The sequence below is a fragment of the Triturus cristatus genome, chromosome 4_1 (assembly GCF_964204655.1).
Source record: "Triturus cristatus chromosome 4_1, aTriCri1.1, whole genome shotgun sequence".
Classification (NCBI taxonomy): domain Eukaryota; kingdom Metazoa; phylum Chordata; class Amphibia; order Caudata; family Salamandridae; genus Triturus; species Triturus cristatus.
Window position 1 is genome coordinate 277395738 of NC_140585.1, and position 12216 is coordinate 277407953.

At 40.0% G+C, this 12216-nt stretch overlaps 1 long non-coding RNA gene across 1 annotated transcript in view; it reads right to left on the minus strand.

The window, feature by feature from the left end:
- Positions 1–1188: 1188 nt before the first annotated feature.
- LOC146854259 (uncharacterized) overlaps positions 1189–12216 on the minus strand; it is a 208921-nt gene continuing 197893 nt past the window's right edge. The window contains exon 4 of the long non-coding RNA XR_014980754.1: positions 1189–1281. This is a non-coding gene — a long non-coding RNA (uncharacterized LOC146854259). The remainder of the gene's footprint in view (positions 1282–12216) is intronic.

The window sequence follows — 12216 nt, forward strand, 5'->3', positions numbered from 1 at the left end:
GTAACACAGTCATCTCTTGTTTTGGATGCGACTAGTAAGTCGTCAATATACTGCACTAATATTGACTCTCTGGGTAATACTAAGGTTTCTAGGCACTTTTTCAGTATCTGAATGAAAATCAAAGGACTTTCAGTGTACCCTTGAGGAACGTGATTCCAAACTAAAATACGATCCTCAAACTTAAATGAGAAAAGATATCTGCTGTCTGGTTGTACTGGGATGGAGAAAAAGGCGTGGCATAGATCAATTATGGTGAACCATCCTGCCTTCCAGGATATCTGGTACAGCATCACAGCTGGGTTGGGCACTACAGGGCAACAAGGCACAACAATTGTATTAATCTTTCTCAGGTCCTGAACAATCCTATATTTTCCGTTAGGCTTCTTTATGCCAGTTATAGGTGAATTACAGGGACTGCTTATTATTTCTTCTAAAATGCCTTGGTCGATCATTCAAACTATTTCTGCTGTAACACCAGCCTTAACTTCAGGACTCATCTTGTATTGTCGAGTATTTGGGTAATCTGCACCTTCCTTTACAGTTACTTTTACAGGGTCTACATTTGCCATTAACCCTACATCTTTTCCTGAGAAATCCCACACATTTGGATTTACCGTTGTTTTAACCTCATCTGGTAAGTCATCTTCAGTCATCATAGAATACATCTCATTTATCTCTGTACCTTGTTTAGATAACATAAATTTACAGACTCCATCTTCATCTGGGGTTTGAATTGCAACACCGTCCGGTGTGCAGAATATTGTGCACTTCAAATTTACAGGACTGGAGTCACACACTACAAATTTGTGCATTTCCCTAAAATTACCAATGCGTACCTCCGTAGGGTTCTGTAATAGTGGTCCTAATCTGTTTATTGGAAACACCCACTACTTGGATCGCTTCTCCCGAGAGGGGTAGGTTTAGAATGTCTGCAGTTCTCACAGTAGAACGGGTAGCACCAGTGTCCAATAAGAAAGTAATATCCTTCCCTTCTACTTTACCATCAACATATGGACCTGACTGATCTACCGGTAAGCATACGCCAAGTACGCACTCCTTTTCCTCCCCTCTTAGGCACCGTCATTGGTCGCTGTCATCAAAATAAGAGTCCTGTAAAAGAAATTGTGAGGTTACAGAATTTTTCTTACCACTTCCTCCTTGAAATCCAGTGTCCGCACTGTCCTTGGACTGGTTCACAAAATTTGGCATAGGGGCAGGTGTCAACTGACTCTGTAGATTTACAACCTGCTGCGGTTGATTCATTATCCCCTCATTCTGCGTCTGTGGATTTAAATTTTGATTTGGGCCATTATTGTTCTGTATAATTTTACACTCGTTTTTCCAATGCCCCAATTTTCCGCACCCATGACAAGGAAACTTTTTCTTTGCTTCCTCTCTACTCATTCTTCCCTTTTTTTTTTTTTTTATTATTTTTATTTCCACGGAGGTTCAGGTGGCAGCAACAATTACATTCGTAAGCTTACATTATACAGTACATGTTACAGTTACAGTTTGAATTTATATATTTGATGTACTTACAAAAAAGAACAGATAATACTAAGCTCATCCCCCATCAATGTGCTTTGAATTCATATGTTTAAGGTAATTACAAGATAACAAAATAACGATGTACTTATCCCACCTCAAGATAATTTGTGAGAGCACCCCAAATTAACAATCCTATTTGTTTCTTTCTAACCCCCTTCAAAGCATACAAGCTCCATTCTAATTCATAGATATTATACAGCTTAGCTCTCCAAAATTCAAATGTCGGAGCCTCTAATGATAACCATTCCGTTGCAATACATAAATGTGCTATATTCATTGCAAGAAACAAAAAATATTTGTGTTGATTTGATATAGAATGGTCTGTTCCCAATAACATAAGTGTAGAGGTGATCTTATAAGGGCATTGCAGCACCATTCCCATGAATACTTCAATGCTATTTAAAAAATGCGACAACTTAATACAATAGAAAAAATATGCGCCATATCAGCATCCGGATCCCCACAGCGAAAACATTTCCCGTCAAATTTATCGCCCCAAGTTGCCATCCGTTTAGGAGTATAATATAACCTAAAAACCGTCTTATAAACTTGGGCTTTTAAATTTGCAGCCAGACATAGTTCCTTAGCAAGTCATAAAGTTTCTTGAATATCCACATGAGGCTCTCCTAACTGATCTTGCCAGTAAAGATTATATTTTAAAATGTCATCCGGTTTGAACTCCATCAAAATCAGATAAAGTGAACCAATACTTTTTTGGAGGCGAATTCCCTCTATCAATATATTAGATGAAGCCTTGACCTGATTTTTTAAACAAAAGTCTCGGATTTGGAGATACTTAAAAAACAGAGAGTGGGGCAGCTGATATTTGTCTTCTAGTTTTGCATATGTAACAAATGTAGCATTGGCATCATATAAATCACCAATTTTGCATATCCCTTTACTAGATAAGCACTTTGCCGTATTGTCCCAAAAAATAGAAGGGAGTATTTTATCAGCCCCAAAAGGGGTATAATATGTAATTTTACCCAAATTTATCAACTTTCTGACTTTTCTCCATACTTTAAAAGCTGAAATTAATACCTTGAAGCGGGTGTGCTTGTAGTAATTACCCTCTAGCTCCTTTAATAAACATCCTTTTGCATGTTCTCCTAATAACAAAAAAAAAAATCGAGGGGGCTTCCGCTTCAACCTCCGGAGGCTCGCCTGTCAACATAAACCTCATTCTTTGTAAAAAAACAAACATAATAGTAATTTAAAAAATCAGGTGAACCGCGTCCCCCTCTTTCTTCAGGTAACGTCAGCCATTTCATAGCTCGTCGAGTTTTACCCGGGGTCCAAAAAAATTTCCCACACAAAAACTGAAGTTGCTGTATATATTTAAATGGAAATTCCAGTGGAACGCTCCGAAATAAATATACAATCTTAGCCAGAATATTCATCTTGATAATATTCCCTCTTCCTATTATGGATAATTGCAGTCAACTCCATCTCTCTAGTAGTTGTTTAACTTGAGATATAATCTCTTTCCAATTACTGTCAACTTTCTCTTGCATTTGAGTTTTAATTATAATGCCTAAATATGTAACTTCATTTGTTACCCGATAATCATTAAATTGAATGTTCTTTGTACATAAGATTTGAGTTTTTGCTGAATTTAATTTGTATCCTGACATGGATCCAAAATCTCTAACTAATAGTTCGATTTCCCCTATTGCTTCTCCTGGATCAGTTGTTATTATTGCGATATCGTCCGCGTATGCGAAGACTGAATATGGAATACTTTTAACTAAAAAAGGCTTAATATAAGGTGAATTTTGTAAACTAATAATAAAAGGATTAATAAATAAAGCAAAAAGCAAAGGGGAGCAAGGGCACCCTTGCCGTGTCCCTCTCGTGATATTAATCTTTTCAGATTTTAAACCCATTGCAGCAATTGTAGCATTAGGTGTCTTATATAAGACCTGAATCATAGTTAAAATGACGTGACCAAAACCCATCCTTCTCATCACTTCCCATAAGTCTACCCATTCCACGCGATCGAAGGCCTTCTCCGCATCAAGCAATATCAATGCTAGATCCTTCTTTTCTGCCTCTTCTATATCAAATAAAGTTATAACTCTATTAATATGTGTAACAGTACCTCTTTTTGGGATAAAGCCATGTTGATTTAATGTAACAAGTGGTGTTATAACCTTAGATAAACGATTCGCAATCATTTTAGAATAAAGCATGCTATCGCAATTAAGCAAAGATATTGGACGGTAAGATCCTGGTAAATCCGGGGGTTTCCCTTTCTTACTGAATACAACTATTGAAGCATCCTTCCATGTGGTTGGAGCGGTTCCCCTTTGTGCCATCCTAAAAGTTTCTAACATAACCTGTTTCAAAGGTTCAAAAAAACATTTATAAACTTCTCCAGGAATAAGATCCGGTCCGGCTGCCTTACCATTCGGTATACTTCTGACCGCAGCTTCTAGTTCTTCCATGGAGAAAGTACTATCCAAAAATTCAGATTCACAATTATTTAATTGCCTAATCATACCCTCTTCCCATGTCTGATCTAATGTAGAGTTTGGCTGTCGAGTATATAATTTCGTATAAAATTGATGAAATATATCTAATATTTCCCTTGGGTCTTCATGAATCACTCCATGTTGATCCTGCAATTTAGGGATCAAGCGAGAGTTCGTCTTCATTTTCAATCTTAGAGCTAGGGAGCGACCTATATATTCTCCATATTCATAAGTGTAGCGTCGGTTTACTAAATATTTTTGAGCAATCTCCTCAGCCCATATCCGAATTATATTCGCTCTACATTGTGCAATTTTGGCCTCAACTTTAGATATTTCCGGTAAATTATCCTTTTTCCCAATTTCTTTAATCAGCTCTTCTTCAGCAACCCTTAAATTATGATATAGCTCCCTCATTTGAGAACGCACTTTTTTTTGATGAAACAAACCGAAACTCAGCGCCTCCGCTCTAAAACAGGCCTTGAATGTGTCCCATACATTTTCAATGCTGGCCGTATCAAGATTAATCTTGAAAAATTCTGTTATCCATTCTATCATATATGTTCTATAATATTCATCAAGACAAAGCTTCCTGTCAAATGAAAAACTCCTTAAACATCCTTTCTCTTTTAAGATGGGACACTCAATTAAAATTGGGGAGTGATCCGATGAGACTCTTGGAAATATCTGTATCTTTGTCCCGCTATGAATAGCACTAGATGTAAAAAAATAATCCAACCGGACAAATTTTCTATGTGGGGCAGAATAGTACGTATATCCTGGAAGTGTAGGATAATTTTTACTCCAGATATCAACCAGACCATGGTCCCTAACCAAATTATGTAGAGCTTTGAAAACTCGAGGTTTACGCCCCTTATAATTTTCTAAGCCAGCCTCTAACTCCGTAGTGCTTAAATTAATATTCAAATCTCCGCAGATGATTAAAGGAGATCTCCACTTAGCAAGCTCTAAATTTAGTGATTCCAAAACTTCAGCCTCATCTACATTAGACCCATATATTGAACAGATTGTAAACATTCCGCCTCCAACTTTTAATTCTGATATTGCCCATCTCCCCCATTTGTCAGTAAATTTATGACCAACAGTACAAAACCCAGGTCTAGACAGAATCATTACCCCTCTAGTATTGTTAGTCTGTTTGGAGGCAGCGATTAAAATATAACCTAACTCTGCTATGAGTTTCCTTTTATCCCATGCCAGGTGTGTTTCTTGTAAGCAGAGAATATCTGGTTGAATGAAACGGATTTCAGCAGCTATTCTCCTTCTTTTATTACTATTATTATTGAGCCCAGATACATTAAATGAGCAAATTTTAATATTTCGTGACATGATTTACTATCAGGATTCTCAAATCAAACTTAATAATATCTCTGTACCAAAACAAAAGTTCCATTACGTCATTTCAAACCAGAGTCCCCGTGGTTTTTCTTTAAGTTAACCCCTCACCCCCCAACGCCCTCCACCAACAATCCCCCCTCCACCCCCCCAAACCCCCCCCAAGCCCCCCACCCTTCAAAACCCCCCCCATTACCGAGGCTTTAGGACACAGGTCCTATGGATGGTAATGAGCGACAAACCCCCCTCTGTCGCTCCCCACAGGTCAGAAAAAAAGGATTATGTAATTTTCCTTTCTCTTTACATATTCATCCTAACTAAAAAAAAAAAAGAAAAAAAAGGAAAAAAGTTTTAACTGTCATTCCGCTGACTTATAAACTAGCTTATCCGGGTTACGCTACAATCCTAAGCAGTAAAGCAGAAATACAACCAGCATTATTCTCACTGTTATATAAATCAAATACTTCACACACTCAACTCTTGCCTTAACTAGAGTCCAATTAATTTTTTTGAATCTGGAAATTAAAGGTCCTTCATAGACTGCAGATATTCCTTTGCTGCTACAACATTAGTAAAGAACCGGACTTTTTCCTTATATATCACTTTAAGTTTGGCCGGATTCATGATATATGCTTGAGTGCCTTTCGTTTGGAATTGGTTCACCAGCTGTCGTAGTTGCCAGCGAATATCCATCGTATATTTAGAGTAGTCTGGTGTGGCGAAAAAAGTAAAACCTTCCGCCATTGATTTACTATTGGGCCGAGTTTGCATATAGATATCTTCCCTGGCGCGAAAGTTATTGAAGGCCACAAGAAACGGTCTGGGTTTAATGGGATTCTGCCCTTGTCGAGGTTGAATATTAAAAGGATATCTGTGAGCCCGTTCAATCTCTCGCTCCCAGTCCCATTTACTTAAGGCTGGAAACGCCTTCTGAAATAGTTCCACAATAAATTTCCGCGGATCATGCCCTTCTTTGCCTTCGGGTATTTGCATCAGTTTTAAATTATTGCGCCGAGTGCGATTTTCAAAATCGGCCCTCTTCCATAATAGATCATATTTATCGCTGCTTAAAGTCTCTGTGACCACTTTCTGTTTAACCAGTTCATCCTCGATATGAGAAACTCTAGTTTCAACCTCGGTAAATCTATCTCCAAAATCAGATTGTGCCTTCACTAACCTTGTAATTTACGACAAGAATTCTGAATTTTTTGACTTTCTGATACTGTTTTATCCATATGGCTCAAAATAGTCTGATATATCATACCAAGAGTAATATCGGCCGGTGTGTCTCCTTGAAACCCGGTTACTCCTTCTATCATGGACGTATCCTCTCCAGCTCTCACTGTAACCGGGCTATCCTCTTCCCCAAATTCGCCAGGTGCAACCGAATCATCATCACTTTCACTTTCAGCCTCTATACACATTTGTTTGGAGTGTTGTGTAACCAGGTCTTCACAAGAGGAGGCTGAGTTCTCCGAGACCGAGTAAAAATCCCCGGACTCAATCTCTGTAGATAAGGCAACGGCAGATTTTTCTAAAAGCACAGGAGAGTTTAGCCGACTACTTCCTTCTAATCGGGTATTGGAATGCTCTGGTGGGATACTACATTCTACATCTCCCTTTTCGCTCAGGTTGACTACAGGAACAATAGAACTCTGAGGCGCTATTAAAGCGCTACCTGGTTGAAGCACTGATTGAGCAATAGCCACCTTCCCTTTTCGTTTCTGTTCCACAGAGGTGAACAAGGCAGTTATTGTCTGTTTTGCTCTCCCAGTCTTCTCACAAGAGCCCCCAATTCCAGATTTCAACATAGTAACATCATTTAAGTCTTTCTCACCTCCATTAGTAAGCGCTAAAACAGTAGTAAGCCCCAGCTTCGCTTTATAACCTCGTTGTTGTTTGCGCATATTTTTCGGGGCCATCACTGCTTGCACACTTCTCTCTACCCGGTCAGGGTCGGTAATCACACGTTGTTCGCTGCGAAGCCAAGTCGTTGCACCTGTGAAAGTGGCCGCCCACCAGGCTCTGCGGAGCTTCACTAACGCCGTAACTGCCTCCAGCATCGGCGTTTTCAGCATTCAGCGCTCGGTCAGCGTTCGTAAAACTTTTCCTTTTCTTCCTCCTCAAAACCCGAGTTTCCAATCTACAGTCCGTGAAAGGGTAGATTATTTTTGCCAAGATCGTCGTAAGCTCCGGAAAAACACCGAAATCCTTGTATTTAAATCACGGCGGAGCACAGCAGCAGCATCACGGACCCGTGGAGCAGAGAGAGAGGTCAGCTCACACGTCCGGAGCGGTCAGTCGCGTGGACGCCATCTTGCCTCCGTGGACTCTACTCATTCTTCCCTTCTGTTTACCCCCATTATTTTCCTTTTGGCCTTGCCCTTTTCCTTGATTTCCTGTCTGGTTATTTAGTTGGAGTTCCTGCTCTTCTGCTAATTTTACTTGTGCCCACATTACTTTTCCTTCCAATTTCTTTCGTTTATTGTCATTCTCATCTCCGCAATACTTTGCGTATTTGAGAATATCATCTATGGGCCTTGCTTGCCAACACAACATGTGTTGCCGAATCATGTCTCGTATTTCTGGTTTTAATCCTGTCACAAATTGGTACACAAAATGTCCCATGTCTTTATCTCCAATGTTCTCAAACCCACTATACTGCTTAAATACTTGCAGTAAACGTTCATAATAGGTATATACAGACTCATTTCTGTCCTGGGTTGTTCTATTTTTACCCATTCTGTTTCTTTCGGAGGAATTTTCCCTTTCAAGAAAGTGATCACCTGGTGATATTTCTTCATTACCTCTTCTGACCTCCTCTGAAGGAGCTCCTGTTTTCCCATCTCTCGGGTATTCATCACTAGGCCAATCAACAGTAATCTTACACTTTGTCCATATATCAGTAGGCACCACAATGTCAAACAAACCATCCAAATCCTTCAACAACACTTTAGAAACTTTCACAAATCTTTCAATTTGCCGATACCACTCAACTGGCTTTTCTCTTAACTTCGGAAAATCATTTGTAAAGGATAAAATATCCTGTCTAGTCAATGGTACATGTACTTATCCTCCTCCTGGTACCTCCCACATAGGACATAATCTTTCTACCTTTCCTGTTTCTTTCATTACAAATTCAGAAGTGGTTAGATTAGCACGTGCTTCTTCTCTTTTTCGCATCCATCTAGCTTTCCATTTGTCTAAGTCACCCCATTTTTGTAAAATGGTCATCAACTCTTTATCCTGTAGCTTTCTTCCAGATATATTCATATTTTCTAGGTCTTTATCACTGAATTCTGCTCTGTATGGTTTCTGTAATACTTTGGATTTTCTTATTTCAACTCCTATTTTAGGGGCTAAGTCTGTCAATTTTTCATGCAATATTTTTGTATTTCAGGTGATACTTCTGCAGAAAAACAATAATTCTTTTTCATTGTAAGTGTTCAACCTGTCTAACCCTACATTCCCAGCTAGCATTTCCTCCAGTTCCACTTTCAATTTGTAGATATCTAAGATTTTCATTTGTGGGTTTGGCTGCTCTATTCCCTGTGCCCATCTCCCGATTTCTTCTAGGGTTACCTTTGTGGCATTCTTAACTCCTGTGGCTGATTCTATTTGTACCTCCTTTGAACAACTAGGTGTAACTTTTCAGGGGGTTTCATTTATCTGACCTCTTATCAGTAAATCCATTAATGATATTATCGACTCACATTCACTACCTTGATCATCAATGATTTTCTCTTTTCTGGGTTCAATTGTAGGTGTGGACATGACTGGGGGTTTATGAATAATTGCCTTATCACCATACAATGGAACCATTGGACCTATAGTCACGGGTATAGTTAGGGCTTCAGGGTGAGTACTCAGTTGGGTTATTTTCTGTATCAACTCCTCTCTATTTTTGTTTATTGCCTCTCTTTCTTTTTCTTGCAGAACTCTTCAATTTGTTGTGTCATGCATAATTTGGGGAACTAATAGGGTTCCTAAAACCGGAGCACTAGGAGAAGTTCTGTTCTGTTCTTCTTGGTAAAGTGGAGGGTTTTTCAATACAATGTCCTCTAAGAAATCATCTTCTGACTCTCCACTACCTGTCATTGTTAAATTGTTGGTCTTCTCTGTGCATTTACCTCCTGAATGTTCCTCAGACATTAGTACAGGATATAATCCTTCAGCTATCATCGCATGTCTCCACTGTTTCATCTGACTATCTCGAGTTTCAAGCTTCAACCTGGGATAATATCCACCAAGGCTCCTGCTACTTCTGGATCTGTCACGCTCAAATGCTTTATTTTCCCATTCCTCTAAAGCTTCATATTGGGTTAATCTTGGTCGGGGCTCTAATTCATTCATTTTTAATCTCAGGTTATGCAGAATTCTCCCATTAAAGGTACCATGTTCTGGGAAAGCTAGCACTCCATCTTCCTTTGTATATTCTATCCAATTTTCCAACCATACACACTTATGATAGCCTCGCTCCATCATCATGTATGATGAGAAAATTTTCGGGGGAGGAGTAAGAATTCCCTCTCTAGTCTTAACAGGTTTATCCTTTTTTAAATAATTTTAAATTTTCTGCATAAACGTCATCTTTCTCTTCTCTCCGTACATTTTTGGTATCGATCCTTTTATATATTGTTCTCTGGCAAATCCTAAATACCTTCTATCAGGTTGATTCCCTATCAATTTTGGATCGTGTTTCCACATACAAATCCCACTGTCTATTATTATTGTAGAGTCTATTTTGCTAGCCAATCAAACCTTCGCTTTTACTTTACTGACCAACCAATACTAGAACAGCTTTTATTCTTTTGACCAATCAGATTCTTTTTTTACACTATGCGCTTAGCCAATACTAGTGCGGCTTTCCAGCAAAGTCAGTATCACTCCTCACTACTGACCCATCCTTTACAATTTTGCGTCAGTCACACGCCTGCTGTTCCAACCAATCCCAGCGCAGCTCTTTGTGACGTCAGTGTAGCACCCTCGACTGACCCTTCCTTTGCAAGGTAACACAAAACATATTTTCCTTTCAATTTTTCATACAAATTCATTAGTTGACAACGTAAAAACATTTGCTACTCTGTTTGCTTAACTTAAATCAGAAAATCGCTTCACATTTACTGCAAGTAAACTATTCCGCTTGCTCTTCACACACTACGAGTAAAATCTTTCCATTTACTCTTCACTCAAGCACCGATGAACCTGCTTCTCCTTCGGTACTACCCTTTCTAGGTGATATAGGACCAAGGTTTCACCGGCGAACTTCTTTGCTATCAATCACTCTCACTTTTATACTAAAATATTTCCTAATTCAACACTGTCAGCCTTGCATAGCCCTTCTGTGCTATCTTCCGCAAACGAGCAACCTCACTGCAGTGTGGTTTCCATTCACCACCCACTATTCAATATTCCCGGGAATTTCCAGACAACATAAAACAAGTACTAACGGGTAAGTTAATACATAACCAATAATTCAAATTCGACTTTTCATCTTAACTAACTAATAAATTAAACCATAGCTCTGCTACCAAGAAAAACGAATCCAGCGGGTTACCAACCTCAGATACTCACTTACTAAACATTTACTTGGGCCCATAAATAGACTTATTCATATAAGCTAGTAAATACCGCTGGGGTCAATTTATTGTGCTAATACCTGTAAGATAAATTTTATCTGATTATATCCTACCAAACCTCTTGATCCAATGTATTTTCCTCTGGTCAATGGACCATTTAGTTACCTGAATAGGTGAAAACATTACATATAATGACCTTTCATTAAATAACCACAGACTCGGGAGAGTTTAAAATGTTTATCTAATAAAATTCATGTGAGCCAAGAACCATAATACAGTTAGAACACCATCTTTGACAAGGAGAGGAAGAGAAAATTATTTCAATCAGAATAATATTTAAACTAAATTATCTGAAAGAAACACGTTAGTTAGATTCCTCACCTTAGAATATCCCCAGGTGTCAGGCTGGATCCGGAAAGATTTTTCGTCAGCAATACCCTTGCGCGTCGCTAGGCGTCGTCTGCGGCTCCGCGTCTGTCGGAGGCGTCTTGATCGCTGGGATGATGTCGTGGGAGTACTTAGACGCCGCCCTCGCGTGCTGACGTCAGTTCTTCTTTTTTCCGCGCCAGTTAGCGCCGATCCGGGAAGAGCATACCCTTTTAGTCACTTTTTGACTAAACTTTTTGAACTCTTTTGGTTCTATTTCCAGTCGACCTCAACTGGAGTGGCAGTTATCTCAGGACTGGGCAGACGAATTAGGGGATGCCAGTGGTCTTGATACCTCCCCTGACACTGGCTTCATCTCTCCTCCATCCATGACTATGGAGGAAGGTGCTACATATTCTGTGGTGCTGCGCAAGGTGGCCGAAGCCCTAGGGCTGGAGCTGCCTGCTGTGGCCTTGAGGACTAATCTCCTCACTGAAGTGCTTCAACCGCTGGCAAGCTCCTTGGAGCCTCTGCTGCAGTTCAATGAACCACTGACCGATGTTCTGAAGGGCACCTGGTCCAAGCCCTCCACAGTTCCTCCTGTGGACCGGAACGTGGCCCGGCGCCACCGCCCTGCACCAGGCAACCCCAGTTTTCTGTCTGTGCACCCCATGCCCGAGAGCCTGGTTATCCAGGCCTCTATCTCCCAGACTTCCTTCCCATCCGCTCCCCCGGATCAGGAATCCAAAAGGTTGGAACAGTTTGGGAAGAAACTGTTCTCCTCCCTTAGTTTGGGGTTGCGGTCTATCAACACCGCGTGCCTTTTGGACCGTTACTCCCACTCCCTGTGGGATGCGGTGGAGGACGTGCTGCCCCAGTGTCTGGAGGAGGCCCGG